General features: G+C 41.7%; 1 protein-coding gene across 2 annotated transcripts in view; it reads left to right on the forward strand.

Moving 5' to 3' along the window:
* The window catches only part of Stxbp6 (syntaxin binding protein 6), a 220,854-nt gene that overhangs the window by 66,034 nt on the left and 137,785 nt on the right, over positions 1-17,035 (forward strand). The window lies entirely within an intron of this gene.

Here is a 17,035-nt window from a genome sequence, read left to right on the forward strand (position 1 = left end):
CTTCTTTTGGATAATTGTTACCACTAGCAGACTGAGCTTCACTTTTTTTTCCCTAGACCACTGCCAACAATTAGTAACACTTTTCCTTGAGACAAATATTGGTGCTTTAAGGAGCAGGAGAGAGAAGATTTCCTTTACAAACCCTTGCTTTGCCTGACAACCCCAGACATGTGAAAAAAAACCCATCTGTTTTTATAAGCTTAGAATTTGCTTGGATTATTATTTTCTCTTCCTGCTTGTGATGAGAGGAGATCTGTGGGATTTACGGTGGATGCACACCAAGTTGTTTTGTGATAAAGTTGAGATCAATTCTCCATGAGCTTCCGAGTGATCCTAAAGCTAAGCACTGAGGGCATTTGTAATATTTCCCAAGAGAGGAATGGATAAACTAAACTTACCACACTTCATCTTTTGTAAGATCTTCTTGAGCTGTGCTTTGGGAATACAACTTTAATTTTAAGACCCGTTTTTAGCTTTTAAGCAAAACTCAGCATCTGGTAAATTAATCAGAATTAATTTCAAGGAATAAAAGACTTTTCATTAGATAGATAAGAATTTATCAGACTTAGATTAGAATGAAATGAGAACATAGCATTTTGATTAGCATGCCTTTAAAATTGTTGGAAGAAAATTTTATTCATTCAGAAGGTGTGGGAATCAACCTGGAAACATTATTCTGTCCTTCCTAAATAAGGATTAGGTTTAGAAAATATTTGTGTTTTGTTAGTATAATTGAGCAATGCACAAATGGGAGATAAATTAAGAAACAGTGACTTAAGTTTTTTAAAAAGAAAAAATCAGCCCAGGAGGTGTTGGCATACTCCTTTAATCCCAGCACTTGGCAGGCAGAGGGGGAGTGGATCTCTGTAGGTTCAAGGCCAGCCTATTCTACAAAGGGAGTTCCAGGACAACAAGAGTTACAGAGAGAAACCGTGTCTCAGAAAAAAAAAAAAAGGAAAAGAATCTTTTCTTTTCTTTGTTGTATGTGTATGTGTGTAAGAGGACGTTTTCCCTGCCTGTATGTCTGTATGACTTGTGTGCAATGGTAACGTGTGTGTATGTGTGTGTGTGTATGTGTGTGGGAGCATGTTTTCCCTGCGTGTATATCTGTATGACTTGTGTGCAATGGTAACATGTGTGTATGTGTCCGGGAGCATGTTTTCCCTGCCTGTGTGTCTGTGTGACTTGTGTGCAATGGGAGTGGTGAAGAGAGGCCATCACATCTTCTGGAACTGGGGATACAGACCTCTGTGAGCCACCATGTGGGAGGTGCAACGGAATCTGAGGTTCTGGAAAAGCATGAAGTCATCTCTCCAGCCGAAAGGAACTTTCGCCATACCAGCCCAGGATTTTGTTGATAAGATCAAGGTCTTAAAAATACTTTCATATTTTAAATTTTGGACCCTGTTGGTTTTTTTGTTTTGTTTTGTTTATGAATATCAACAATGGATGAAGTGCATACCAATAATCTTGTTTTGTATTTGGCTGAGCACAGACACAGAATATTCTAACCCTTTAAAGCTCGTTTCTCTTCACTGCTCTGAGACTTCCTACAGGCACATAATTGAATGAACAGTGCACAGTCCAGAGGGCAAGTCGGGTTTTGCCAGGTGTATACCTATAACTGAAGGTCAACAATTTTCTTTGTCTTTTAGACTTACATTTTTATCTGCCTGATTCTAATCATAAAGTCTCTGAGAGTGGTAATGGGGCTCTAACAGGCTCATCTCAGGGAAGCTGTGTAACCATCCCTCACAGAGCTGGAGATAATGACCTGAGACTCTTCAGCCGCATTCCTGTTAAAATTACCAAGTCCTTCAGGTTGGAAGTGTAAAATGACAAGAATTGTTTCTTCCTTGCATTCTAACAGAGGGGAATCCCTTATTCTGAAAGTCTTCATCCTTATCATTTCTTTTTTAAATTGTGAGAAGCTACATAAAGTAGAGCTGACATTTTGACAGACAATAGAACGGAAACCAGGGCAGAAAAGGGCCAGGTGGCTTTGACACACACATTTGTTACATTATGCTTTTTTCTTAAAGAACAAAGTAATAACCGCCTTTATTTTCTGGTTTATGTACAACTTGGAGGCGTTTCAGTTCTGATAAAGTAATGCTTTAACTAACAAGTTAATCAATATGTTTTATCTTTTATATGCCGAGTGTCTTAGGGGCTAAGGATACAGTTATAAGAAAAAAATATGCAGGTTAGGTGGGCTCCTGTGGACATTAATTGCTTTTAAAAACTCACATAATTATAAACTCTGAAGAAGGCAAAAAGGAAAAATGCAGATGTGCATGTCTGGGGGAATTAGTTCTGTGTGGTAGAACGGGCTTCCATGTTTTGCTGAATCGAGTTGTAGGTGGGCAGCACTCAGGCAGAGCAACAGTGGTCTCATGGCATGCAAGTGGTCCCTGGTTTCTCCCGTTTCCTCTGAGCTACTGGGGACAGCTCTTTGTAGCTGACCACGGGTAGGAGGTTTTGAAGTAAAAGCCCGTTCTTGCTATTAGTGTAAATTACTATGCATTCTGGGAGGCCAACCCCTTCACCCATTATAGCATGGTTGATGGAAAGCACCTATTCATTTATCAGAGGTGAATTTTGTATAAATTAGCACAAGGTCTACAAATAATTTTTAACAATCTTTTCAGTACCATGGAGCATTAAATCAGGTCAAAAAAGAAACTTAAAAAATATGCATGTAAACATGAATATTTTAATATATTTTAACTAGTGCTTATTCAGTTTTTTCTGTGTCATGAATAATTTATAATATAAGAACCAGAGTTGTGTGACCATAAACATATCTATCTATATCTATGTATCTATCTATGTATCTATGTATGTATGTATCTATCTATCTATCTATCTATCTACCTATCTATCTTTGTATCTATCTAAACTCTCCTGGATTATTAAGATATTATTTTGGAAGGAAAAAAGATACTCAATCCAACTTAGTCACAGTGAGATTACTGAGTTTGATAGTTTCCTCATGGTCACCCAGGTCTAATTTTTTTGAACTGGTCCATGTCTTTAATCCCAGTACTTGGGACAATCACAATACCGTGTACATAGTCATGCCCTCAGGAAAGCTCTCACGAACAATTGCAGAAAATCACTGACTTGTTTCTGCTCATGACAACCCAATGTCATGTTGTTGTGCTGTTTTATGAAATTATGAGATCTATGAGCCAAAACCTTTTTGTCTTTAATTACGCTTTACGCGTACGCTTTACGCGTACGCTTTACGCGTACGCTTTACGCGTACGCTTTACGCGTACGCTTTACGCGTACGCTTTACGCGTACGCTTTACGCGTACGCTTTACGCGTACGCTTTACGCGTACGCTTTACGCGTACGCTTTACGCGTACGCTTTACGCGTACGCTTTACGCGTACGCTTTACGCGTACGCTTTACGCGTACGCTTTACGCGTACGCTTTACGCGTACGCTTTACGCGTACGCTTTACGCGTACGCTTTACGCATGGTACTTATTGTTAAAATGTCAGTAAATCTAAAAAGAGTAGTATGATGATGAGTTGTAGAGCATACTTAGCGCAACAGACATTTTCGCAGCATACAAGACACTTTTTACACAACAAATTGGACAGAATTTTCTCACCACCAAGTCTCACAATATTTAAAAATTTAATTTACTTTCATTAATCTTTTTACCCTCCTACTGTGTTGCCCATAGCTGGCCTCAAACTCCTGCCTTCAAGTGATTCTCCTGCCTCAGCTTCCCAAGATATTGGATCTATAGCTCCTGACTTTGTGCCTAGCTTAATGTTTTATAATTCTTGCTTTGATGTATACCTGTCCAGCTGTTCAAGTCTCTCTCTGTGAATCAATTTATACCGTTTTTCTTACTGATTTTTCAAATTAAATTCCAACATAGCCACAAATATACTTCCCCCAGAACACAACAGTGTACACAACATTAACTAGAGTTCAATATTTATTTACATTCTCTTTTTATAGCATCCCTCTAGGTAAACTCTGGAATGGTGTACAAATGTTTCCATTCTAAGATAACTCTATAATTGGCTTTTTGAACACATCAGTTCCCATTTTTTTCCTCTCAGTAATGATACAATGAAAAAGACCTGCAATAAAAATGAAAAAGACCAGTAATGCCGAGTGGTGGTGAGCATGTCAAGGTGTGTGAGCTCTAACAACCATGAAATCTGAAAGCAATGTAACTACGTTGGCTGGAAATTTGGCAGTGTTTAGTGAAGTCCGATATATATCCCTATGCTAGCCATCTACATACAAGAAATAAAATCCTATGTCCACATAAAAGCTTGTTATGAATGTTCCTATGTTTTACTCATCACCAGAAAGCCCAGACATAATTAAAATCTCCACCCACATGTGGAATGAATAAAGCAATATTTTATATATAGGCAGTAAAATCTATCCAATTCTACTAGTGAAAAGAAATAAACCACCAATACATGCAGCAGCCACATGGACAGACAAGTGTGAAAAACCCTCACTAGCCTGTTCAAAGCTAGAGCTGGTACCCTCTTCTCCGTTCCTCATGGCACCTCCCACGCTGCTGGCTAACGATATGTGGTATGTGCTTATGGGAGACTGTTGTCTGCATTTATGGTTTGCTGCTTGCCTGATTAGGGTGTAGACTCAACTTGGGACTATTAATATATCCAAAGGATAAAGACACGGCTTATCTCCCCATGATAATTTTAGTCTATGAATTAAGTATTACTTTATTATTACTATTCAGTTGCCTGCTAAACATTCTGTAATTTCATCCTCACAACTATTTATCTAATCCCCTATTAATTTGGTATGTATGATATTTTATATTTGCTTTCATATTCATAAATGGATAAACTCTTCCTCTGGCTGCCACTTTGTCCCCACAAAAGGGACCCATGGAAACCAATTTTTGTGATCAGCACATTCTTTTATATATCTGTTGAAACAGAAAACCTTAGTTCTTTTCAAAATTATTGTCGATTTGTAGAAAGAACAAAATTGTCCTGTTTAAAAAAAGTTCTGAATACACTGTGATGAGGTAATTTATGTACACATGTTCCGTGGAAGGCTGCAGTATAGAGTAGGAGGATGGGAGCTGGTGATGCCGCCCTGTATCTCAGCAGCTCCTAACCCTGGCCGGTACTTGGGTGTGGCCCCTTCCAGGATGCTCGGGAAAAAGTGTTAAATGTGTGGGACTCTCAACTAAGGTTGAAGCATTTTCACTATTTACGGGTCTTACACTCGGGATTGTCCCCTGGAATATTTGACATAATGACACATTTGGGGTACTCAATTTTATTTTAAAAAGTGCTTTTTAGTCCCATGTTTTCTTTAGCCCTGGTTAAGGTTCTACAGTTTTATGTGTTCTTCAATTGAAAAGATATCTAGGCTAGGGCTGTAGTTCTCCAACCCCTCTGACTTAGCTCAACAGGAGTGGCGTTTGAAAGGGCAGATTCTTCTGTTCATGATGATAGGGAAGTACCACTTTTTACACACACAGTATCTTCCTGCTCATGCTAAGGTGTGGAGCAGTAGGCTTATCTACAGATGTTGTAGTTGTCAGGGTAAGTCTATGTTATGAAGATTTGTATGTGCAGTCAGCTGTAAAATTAAGAAACTCTGGAAAACCATGACATACCAAACAAAGTTTCCCTTCTGTTTTATTTCTGTGACTTTCTTTGTGATCTTTTTAATTTTTATAAAACTACAATTTTCTCTGTCATAATGTTTATTGAGTATTTGTGGTTTTGTGATAAATCCATGGCTAAAGTATCAGTAGTGACCATTGGTTATGGGGAATTAAAAGAGAAGAGTTTCTTCTCCTGTGCTTTCTGGGACTATAGACTTAGGCGCTGTGATCACACATAAAGGGCCTCCCCGAAGAACCTGCTGTACCTGTGTCAGTGGAGTGCCGTGGTAGGCATGGTTGCATCCTTTCCCCTGTATTCACTCATTCTACCCTTACACTATGCTATGAAGCAGTTCTTTGTAGGTGAGGGGCTGAGGACAGACATGGATTAGCTTGCTTACAGTTGCTGTCACAGGACCTGGATGTGAGCCTGGGTAGCTTGAGCCCAGTTTGTTCTGATTTGTTCTCAGTGTCTCTGTTCTGTTTTTTTCTGCTAGGTATAAGAGTTGTGTGAGAAAAGAATTCCAAAACCAAACATCCTTCCTCACTATCTACCTCAAGCAACTAATGACCATTTCTTAGCTTTGCCTTGTTTTGTACAGGGGTATGCCTTTGGTTTTGGCTGGATGGTAAGATTTGTAAGCCAAGCCATTAAACCTGGGAACAAAGATGCTATTGGCAGATCTGTTTGCCTCTTAGAAAACTGATTACTCAGGGAAATTCAGTATCTCCTCATAGTGACCTCTGTCTATGTACAAACTTGGTTTGTTCATTCATGTAACAAAATGTTCTTAGATGTCCTTATGATTCTAGATCATCTCTTGTGAAAATTGATGGTGATATCTTTTCTCAGGCCCCATTGAACAGAGGAGTCCAGCAGTAGAGCACTAAGAAGTTAATGTGTACCCTCTCAGTTCATCTTCACACCGGCTTCTGTTATTTCTACTCTCCAGATGGCCCAGCCAGGGCTAAGTGGATAAGTGCCCTGCACGCTGTTGAACCGCTAGAGAACACAGTGCTGAGACCACACGTGAGACTTTCTGCTCCAAAGTATACATACTTCTAAATATTTTCCCTCCAAGACAGGGCTAGGTCTGAGGAACAGGGCTCTCCCATTCCCTCAACACAACACGATAACATTCCTTGAGCAGAATGTTCTGGTCTCCGGGGACTTAGAGGAAGTGCTGGCAGGCACTCCTGCTTTTCTGGTGGTTTAGCACGCCGGCAGAGTTTTCTTTTTCCATTCTCTCTTGTGTGTGTTCCAGGACCCAAACCAGATGGAAACAAGGGAAAGCTCCTGACAGAGGCCAGTGCCAAAACTTTTCATTTAAAAAGGAAACGCCATCTGTGCGCTCCCCCGCCACCCAGCCCTCTGCTTCCAGGAGCGAGTTTCGCAGCCAGCTCACTCACTCCTGTTGCTGTCGATGAGCTCGCACTAATTGCAGAGGTAGTACAAGTGGTTCAGGCGTCCGGAGGCAGAGCTCCCTCTGAATTGTGGCTGACAAGGAGCTGGAGATATCTCTGACAGCAGCTGACCAAGCAAGCATTGTTGTCCAATACGAGCATGGCTCTCTGTTTGGGGGGAATTTTCTAACTGTATGCTTTCAGAGGATAGTGCGCTTTGCTATAGTGGTGTGGAGAATCTAACATCACCATCTGTGGTTTATTAGTACACTGGGGGCAGAGACGTAGGCACTAAGGGTCTCTCTTGCACCTTACATTTCTACCCCTGCTATTGTACAGCAACAAGCTGGGCATTCTGCTCATGCCTCCTAAAGCATCGACAGCTGACTTTGTGGCAGTTTTGCGGCTCCGTGTTCTGATCTCAAAATGGGAGTGACTCCTGTACTCAGGGTAGCCTTAAAGGCTACTCGACTCTGTATGCGTCTGTGCAGGGCCTGGTACAGAGATGGGGTTCCTCTTGGGCAGTGCCAGGCGTGTCCTAGGCAATCTCAGTTAATCTGTGAGCTCACTGATGCCTGTGACGACATCAGCACGTGGGTCATGTGAAGCACTGTCACCCAGCAGCTCAGCTTCACTTACCTGCTGCTCCTTGGGGCCTCCCTGCTTCAGCATCGCTGGCTCTCCTCACCGTGGCCATGGTCCATCCAACCATCCCCGTCATTCCGGCCCTTGCTTTCTAAATCAGCTTCTCTTAAATTTCTTTACCCAGCCTCCCTCCCTCAACTCCACTACTAGGTGGCTTCATATGTACTCTTCTCCTTCAGGAATTTGGGCTGAAAACGCTGGTGAGATTCCACCCTGATCTCACCAGTGTTTGTGTATTGCTGGGTATGTTGGGCATTGAAGTCAATAATGTTCAGGTCCCTGTGTCCAATGTCAGGAGTAAGAACTGGCTTGGTCTATCAGGTTCCTGCTCCTGAAATGCGAGATGTTGTTTGCCTACAGCTACCTTCGCTACATCAAAAGAAAAATTCAAACAAATTAGAACAAAACATTCTCTGGGGTCAGTCAAGTGCAGTGTTACTCAAACAGCAGAAGTGGGAGAGGCTGACATGGATACCTCAGGCCCAGCTTTTCAGCTTTTCAGCCAGCTCAGGTTCTTGTTTATGTTTCTGCAACTCTTTCCTGTTACACTGTGTGTGTGTGTGTGTGTGTGTGTGTGTGTGAGAGAGAGAGAGAGAGAGAGAGAGAGAGAGAGAGAGAGAGAGAGGTTTGACATTTTACCCTCGTTAGTCATGCTAAGCATATACAGAGTTCTCCAGAAGAAGCTACAGATGAGCAGAGCCACAGTGCACTTGGCTTGTATTTCAGGACCATAGAACTCAGGGCCAGTTAGCCACGGCGCTCTGGGCACAAGTGTGCATCCACCCAGCCCCACACCGGCACTCAGCTCTGTTCCTATCAGCACTTGCGAGCCTCTCACGGAGTGGGCTGGTAGCAGTGACCTCTCTGCCCCCATGACTGTGGTCACAGTTCTCCCACAGATCCCTGAAGCTTGAGGTAGGGGTGGGGGTGGCTTTTTTTTTTTTCTCCTGCTGTCTGTCTTTCTGGTTCCACAATCCAAGGCCTGAACTCAGGGCTAACTCTGAGGTTTAAGCTGGATTGTGACAGAGGGAGCCTTCTCCTTTTGATTCTTCACAGAAATTGTCATGTCTCACAGTGAGCTGCTGCTGCTGGAGCCTGTCTCTCCGTGTCCTTTGCAGTCATTAAACTGCTGAGCAGAACATTTTATTCCGCCTAATGGCCCAGTTACCACGAAGGAAACAGGGAAGTTTCTTCAGACTTTTAGAGGCATGCAAAATGAGCAATTTATAAAAGCTTCCATTGTGACCCACGGTACCAAGCTGTTATCTCAGAATTTTGAAGTACCTGGTGTGTTCCCTGAAGAAAGACTTTATATTATGAAGAATAAATGATCATTTAATGGACACTGACTGCATCAGACCTTCCCCCGAATGCTCTTTCCTCACAGGGATCGTTTTCAGTCTGCCTTTCCTTCAAGAGGGCTATCAAGATAAACACGGAGACCGCATTTTGTGTTTTAGTCCTGACCCCTCTGACGATGTTAATGCTGTCATTCCTGCCCCCCTTTTCAGCACATGTTAGTTTTTTTCGTCTACCATATGTGGACCCCATGTGACTGAGGTTGTAAACGTCAAGTTAGACTGTGTGTTCTGTTCATATCTGCTTAAGGAACCACACTCCTCTGAGAAGCCATGAGCACCTGGAAGTGGATTGGACATGCCAAGCTTATACCTGCCCTTTAATCCTTAAGATACAAGTTTCTGTTTTCATAAAGGAAATATTGGAGGCTGAGAGTGGCCCTCTTAAGCAGTACCCACACAGTTCTGACTTCTGGTAAGACTTTTTTCTCTAATAGAGAGATTCATGAAGCTTAGCTCATTTCTCTGAACACTTGTGCATGCATATACATATGTACATGTAATACACATATGTATGAAACATGTGCACATATATGCACATGTTGTGCTAAGACAAGTAATATACACTAGACAGAAAGACAAATATCTTGTGGGGAACATGTACAAATCCTGACATTGGCTTTTTAATGTTCATGCTTTTCAATATTCCTTCATTATGATATTCTAGATATGGGGCCATCCCCTGAAGTGTGATCAGCCTATAGGAGTCACATACTGAAATTCTGACTCTGTTTCCCCTGCAAGCCATCAAGTGTCCATAGCTCCTTGGTTAGGGGTAGGAGCCCATGAGGCACCCACCCTCATGCCAGACTGTTGACTGGCTTGGTCTAGTACAGATAAGGTCCACGGCTGCTGTGAACCTTCTAGCACCATGAATGCTAGTCAGTAGGGAAGAAGTTTCTAGTTAAACACCAGCTCAATTCTCAATGTTCAGTAGCATAGGTAAGTTTTGCTTTCAGCAGTAGAGCCTTACCTTCAGGTTGTGGAGAGTAACTAATAGCCTTGCCAATAGTGTGTGATGTTTAGGGAATTAGGAATATATAATTCCTATGTATTAGGAAGCTTTTATGATAGTAGGTTTCCATATGACTTTTCAAGTGACCTTTAGTGTTAGTTGGCCCTCCGCATGTTCCCTCCTTTACTTTGCCTACTGTGAGGCTTGTGTTTGTGTTTGTGTGTGTGTGTGTGTTTGAGACAGAATTTCCTGTGTAGCCTTGCTGTTCTGGAACTAGGTTTATAGAACAAGACTGGCCTTGAACTCACAGAGATCCACCTACCACTGCTTCCCTAGTGCTCTGATTAAAGGTGTGCACCACCATGACCCATTACCCTGTCTTCCAATCCAATAATTCCAATAATTCCAATTATTGGATCTTATTAATTCCAATTAATAAGAGTTTAATACTCTTATCCTATTTTGCCCTTTCTCTCTATATAATATTATACTCCATCTCCCTTTCTTTGGAAGATCCCCTTATTCTACCCTTGTCCCTTTATTAGCTTCCTATAGCCTCTGTGATTATTCAGATCAATACATGATATATAAAACTTAAAAGCATACGCATACATCTCAAGAACCCACAAATATAAGACAACATGCAATATTTGTCTTCTTTAGGTCTGGTTGCCTCACTTGGGATGGTTGTTTCTAACCCTGTTCATTTAGCTTCAAACATTCTAATTTCATTTTTCTTAACAGCTGGTTAATATTTCATTGTGTAAATGTAATAAAAGCTGAACATCAAGAAAACAAATTACCCTATTTAAAAATTGATGACAGAAATAAATGGAGAATTCTTAAAAGATGAAACAAAGTGGTTGGGCTGAGAAATACTTAATGAAATGTTTAATATCCTTAGCCATAACGGAAATGCAAATTAGAACTATTTTTGAGATTCCATCTTACTTCAGTCAGAATAGCCAAGATTAATAAAACAAATGACAGCTCGTGGTGGATGATGCCAGGAAAGGGGAACACTCGTCCTTTGCTCACGGAGTGCAAACTTGTACAACTGCTGTGGAAGTGCAGGAAGCTGGGAACAGGTCTACCTCAAGACAAGACCCAAGGGACTATCATCCCACAAGAGAGATACTTGCTCATCTACTCTCAATGCATCTCTATTCATAATAGACAGAAATTGAAAACAGCCACGTTACTCATCAACTGATATATGTATTTGAACTTCTTGAATGATTCTTACTGAAATAAAGTAAAATAAAATCAAAGGTCCAGACTCCTGACTAGAGTTCTCAGAGGTAGTAGTCTTGCCTGCTGTACTAATAACTCCTGTCCAGTGCACTATATTCAATTTGTAAAGGCTCTGGCTTAAGAAGTAACTACTTGATGTGGTGAGCACGCAAACACAAGGAACGCCCGTCACAGTGGCTGGCAATGAGTGTCTTTAAATGATGGTGTCAAATAATTGTGCCCTCCCTCAGGTTGTCTGTTTTTCTGAAAGCTGGCTGATATAATTTTTTTTTGTTTCAGTTTTAAAGTTTGGTTTGAACTGCATGCAAACATCTGCAGCTTTGCTTTTGGTATCTTTTCATCAGATTGGGTTGGAATTTATTTAGTTCTGATGCTTCTTGGCTTTTGTACCGTTTGTTTAAAAAAAAAAAAGGAAACCTGCATTTCCTTTCTTGACTTGCTTCTTATTGATTCGTACAAGGGAGCCTCCCCTTTTGCTGATACAGCAATGTCCTTGGTTGCTGGATGGGCCATTCTTTTGGGCCTAGTGTTTTTCCTTATTTGTACATGATTAAATGTCTCTGTTGGTTTTTATACTGCATACGTATAGATTGTATGTTTTAGGGTTTGTAGTGAGGAGCTGTGAGCAGGCCTGCTTTTCATCCTGCATGGCTTCCACATGGCTAGCTTAGTCCCAGAAATAACAACACACAAATTGTATTCATTTAAACACTGCCTGACCCATTATCTCTAGAGAGTTAGTTACTGGCTAACTCTCACATCTTGATTAACCCATTTCTAATAATCTGTGTAGCACCACGAGTTGGTGGCTTACCGGGAAAGATTCAGCATGTCTGACCTGCTGGCTGTCTCCATGGCGTCTGCCTCATTGCCCTCTTCCCAGCATTCTGTTCTGTTTACTTCACCTACCTAATTTTCTGTCCTATCAAAGGGCCAAGGCAGTCTCTTTATTAACCAATGAAAATAACACATAGATAGAAGGCCCACCTACATCAAGGGTTTCTTTGCCAACCTTCTTTAGGAAAGACTTTTTTTAAACTTAAATTCCAACACAGTGGCCCCATACCCACATCCCCAGCTTGCACTTAAAGGTGTCTTATCTTTGCCATTCTCTCCAATGTCCCTATAGTCCAGTTCAACTAACAGATTAATACAGTGAGAGGTAAGCAAAACAATCATAAAGAATTATAACAGTAAATTGTCAGAAGGTATTGAAAACCTGAGTTTATTTCTGGAATTTTCTATTTAATATTTTTAAATGGCTGTTGACTACTGGTAGCTGAAACCAAGGGAAGCTGACTCAGATGGGGAAGACCACTGCTGTATTTTGTCTGAGACACGTCATGCCACGTCTCCTAAGGGAAAAGTAAGTCACTGACTTTTCTTTTTCCCTGGGTTCTGAAGCTGCTGCAAATGCCACTTTTTATTTTCTCTCTAGAAACACAGAAGTTGGCCCTGAGGTTGAATTCTGTTTCCTTTCCCTTTACGCATTGGGCATCAGAACAGAGCCACAAGTGTGTGAAACAGACATCCCACCACTGAGCTGTGTCCTCGGCTTTGGACATGAGCTTTTGTGTTTTAGGTGGTCAGGGAGAGCCAACCCTGCTCTGGCTGTTTCTCCAGCTATCACTGGCTGCTCAGATGCCCTTTGCTGGCCAGCGCCTCTGCATCTCATCATGCAATCTGCTACTCCTTCATTCTGAAACCCCTCTTTCCCTTTCCTCACCAGCTCTCTTAAAAATTCAGCTGCACACAAGGTCTGATCTAAGATGTCAGTCAGGGAACATTACAGCTCATGAGGCTTTTGCAAACTGCTGTGCCGCTACTGATGGGCACATTGCCCCGGGGTTTGTACCTGTAGTAGGTTACTTTGGAAAGTAGTGGTGCCAGCATTTTGCATGTATGGAACAAGGATTATTATCCATTCTGTGCTTTCCTAAAGTTTACATTTGGGGTTGGAACACACGGTGACTAATGCCTGGATTGCCATTTGATCATTGTGCTTTTGCTCAGAACTTTTTGTATGGTATGAGATTTACCTGCAATGAGAAGGTAGCCTATTGGATGGACTTTGCATTTCATTTAGCTTCTTATTTATTTATTTATTTATTTAGTGTGTGTGTGTTTAACAGAAAATAGTACTGAAGAAATAAAACTTGATGCCAAAGAGCCTTGAATTATGCATTTTCATAGATTGGCTCACTAACACCAAGAGTGATGCAAATGCCTCCTTCAGTTTCAGAAGCAATGTTTGTGTGGTTTTTAAAATCTCTACATAGCCAGCCTTACAAATAAATGTTCTCTTGCTTAGCACTGTGATGATGGGAGTCTTATTGCCAAGACTCTCAACATAATGTTTCAAACTTGCTTCTTTCCCAAGTCTCATTTTATTTTGAGCTATAACATAGCTCTGTGAACACTGAGGTCAGGAACAAAAAGGGACCTTTTTTTCTCTATTTAATATATTCATTTCTGGAAATAGCAGGTCACAAGCAATGGGAGAGTTTTGGATAAATGACGTTAGATTTCCTTTTGACCACTTTAATTTTTACTTAGATGTAAGAATAGACCAGCGGTACTCAGAATTCTTCAGAGGATGCTGCACTTGGTTTACACAAATCATCCAGGTTTTTACAGGGTAATTAATGAATTAGAATCACAGCCAGTTCTAGATCAGGAATGAAATCTGTCTTGAAATAATTCCATAGGTTTAATTTACTCTTTAGATAAGTAGACGGAATCAACTATTGCTCCTGAGTCTTGTCTGTGGAATATCATTTTCCTAAATTTTATGTGGGTCACAAACACAGAGTTGTCTGTGTACACTAGTAACTAGGAATACTATGTGAGTGACAAGCCACTTAAGTTAATCTCCTCCATCACTCCAGCAGTACCGGAGTGGAGGAACATGTGGCCCAGTATGGTTCTAGTGATAGTTCTGTGCTCATGATCCATGATTTTTTCATTTCTTGGATAGCAGTAGCTCAGAGAAGTAACTATGTCAGAGCAAGGACTTGGAGGAGAGAGAAACATGGACTTTCTCACTATAAAATCTGTGATGTTCACAAGGGATCCCTCGGCCATTTAGAGCCATAATTTTCACATATATAAAAACTGATTGTGAGACTGGTGTTTGGTGGGCACACCTGTAATCTTAATACTCAGAGACTGCAATAAGAGGTTCATAAGTACAAGTCTGGTCTCAGGTATGCCATTAGACCTGTCTAAAATGGCAGATCAAAAAATTTAAAAAATATGTAAATATTTGAGTGCTATCATGAGACAAGCAACAACAAACTGATGGAGGCTGACCTGAATGAGACTGGATGTGTGGAGAGGCTGAGGATGCTGGGCAGTTAGGGTGCTGCACCAAGTGATGGTCCTACATGACTGTTTATGTCTCAGCCTCATCTCTCTAGTTCTGATCGACCTGTGCAAACTACGTTACTCTCCTGATAGTAAAGACACCTTTTACCCTATGGACTTGGTGTGGAAGTTGTAGGAGACTGCCAGCTCCTAGCATGGTGCACCACAGACCTCAGTCAGAGCTAGTTGACAGTGCCGAACCATGTGTGCTGTGGTCTGCTGAAGAGTGCAGAATCCTGCAGAATGTGATCCCTGTAGTCTCAGGGATTTGAAGATCCACAGGAGTGAACTGAAGACTAACATGTAAGTGCAGAATGCAGTGAGACACACCACTTGCTCTGTGTCTGTTACCTGCTGACACCCAGGGTGCCCTGCCCTGACCTCATCATGACAGAGAGTTAAGTTTTTAGCTTTAAAGATGACATCAGTGTGTTGCAAAGCAAGACAACACAAATACCTGCCTTATTGTTCTGTGTGAGCTTTAGGTTTCTTTTACTTTGATAGCCAGATAAACGCCTACTGTCATGGTTTGAATAAAAATGGTCCCTACAGACTCATCGGGAATGGCACTATTAGAAGATGTGGCCTTGTTGGAGTAGGTGTGGTCTTATTGAAAGATGAGGTTTCAGAAGCCCAAGCCAGGTCTAATAGCTCACTTGCTCTTCCTTTGGATCCAAATGTAGAACTCTAAGCTACGTCTCCAGCACCATGTCTGCCTGCATGCCACTATAGTTCCTGTCATGGTGATAATAAACTAAACCTCTGAACTGTAAGCCAGCCCCAATTAAATGCTTCCCTTTAAAAGAGTTGCCATCATGGTCATGGTGTCTTTCCATAGCAATGAAGCCTCAATGAAGACTCCTAGCTTCCTGCTTTGTGTTAGGTTTTGTTTTCTTTTACTTTGTTTTTAAGCTGTGTGCAGTCAGTTCTTAGTTTCTTCTTCAAACTTCTTTGTGGTATAGAGAGTCTTAAGCTCCAGTAAGCTGTGAGCTTACTGTACACCCAGTCCTCAAGGATCTTGAATTCCTTGAAGCTTGATAACATTCATTCAGGATATAAAAGAAACTTTCAAAAACCAATTTCTGGCTTAACATTTTTCCCATGTTCATTTTTATGCTAATGCTGTTTGCTAGGATTTTTTTCCCCTTCAAATGAAGACTTATTTGCAATGTCTCAGTGCCAGAGTGTGTCCTGCACATCTCCACATGCAGTGCACAGCCCTCCGCTGTAGGTGCATCAGCTGCTAGATCAGGATGCTGAAGTCCCTACTGAAGTCCTGTTGCTTACTGCAATCAAAGGTGCAGTGAGTTCGGCCCCTTAATTCTGACCCGTGTGATCAAATCAAAAGAGGCAATGTCTTCTTCATGTTGCTTTACCCAGCTGCCTGTCAGTTAAAAACCAGATTTCTCTTGTGCTTTTTGATATGTTGGAGAGTCAGTAGCCTGTATTTGACATGCTATAGTAAAGAAATAAGCATGGGTTTTTGAGTCATACCACCATGGGCAGATTCTTAGACACCACCTGCGTGCATCTGACACAGATACCATTGAGACTGGTTACTTCCTCTTTGTGTGCTGTTTCCTTGGCTCTGAAGCTGATTGCTGTAAAGATGGGAGGTAGCATGTGTGGCGCATCTTACTTTTCGTCTGGCACCTGGTGATTTCGATTGAATAAAATCTGCTGCTATTATGGTTGTTATCTGCTCAGTTGGTTTACTGTGCTGGCGTTAGTCACTGTAACCTGCTACAGAACGCAGACTCCTGCCCCCAGGTCACCTGCCAGATGCACCCCCACTTTCTCCGTACAGCTACACTGTACCACTGCTCATCACTGACCTGTGCCCAGGTGTAAGGGTTGTCCTAAGGGCTCAGACTCTGATCCCAGTTTACTGTGTCAGTTTGAGTGTCCTTAAACATTGCTGACAAAGAAAGCTCCATGCCATTCTGTGCTGGTTAGTTGGAACTGTCACCTTGACAATGTAGAAGCACCTGGAAGAAGAGTCTTAACGAGGGCTCACCTAGAACAGGTTGGCCAGAGGGCATGTGCGCGAGGGATTGTTTTGATATTCAATGGCGGAGAAAGATGGGAGAAGAAAGGTAGCTGAGAGCAAACAAGCAAGTGGGTAAGCATCCATGTGCTCCTTCCCTCTCTGCTCTGGACATGATGTGAGGCTTTGAACACCTACTTTAACTTCCTACAGTAACGGAGCGTAAACTGAGTTAGAACCAGATGAACTGTTCTTCTGTCATGTTTCTTTTGGTCACTGTGTTCTTTCACAACAGCAGAAAGGAATGAATGGTTTGGCATACCACAAGTCTTCCTGGTCAAGAGAGATGGCAGCTAGCATTTGAAGTGGCCACCTCATGAGTCCTTCTGTTATTTGGGATGGGGTGACTGTGTTAGCCATCCTCCCTAAG

This window comes from Myodes glareolus, chromosome 11, assembly GCF_982192425.1.
Source record: "Myodes glareolus chromosome 11, mMyoGla1.1, whole genome shotgun sequence".
Lineage (NCBI taxonomy): Eukaryota > Metazoa > Chordata > Mammalia > Rodentia > Cricetidae > Myodes > Myodes glareolus.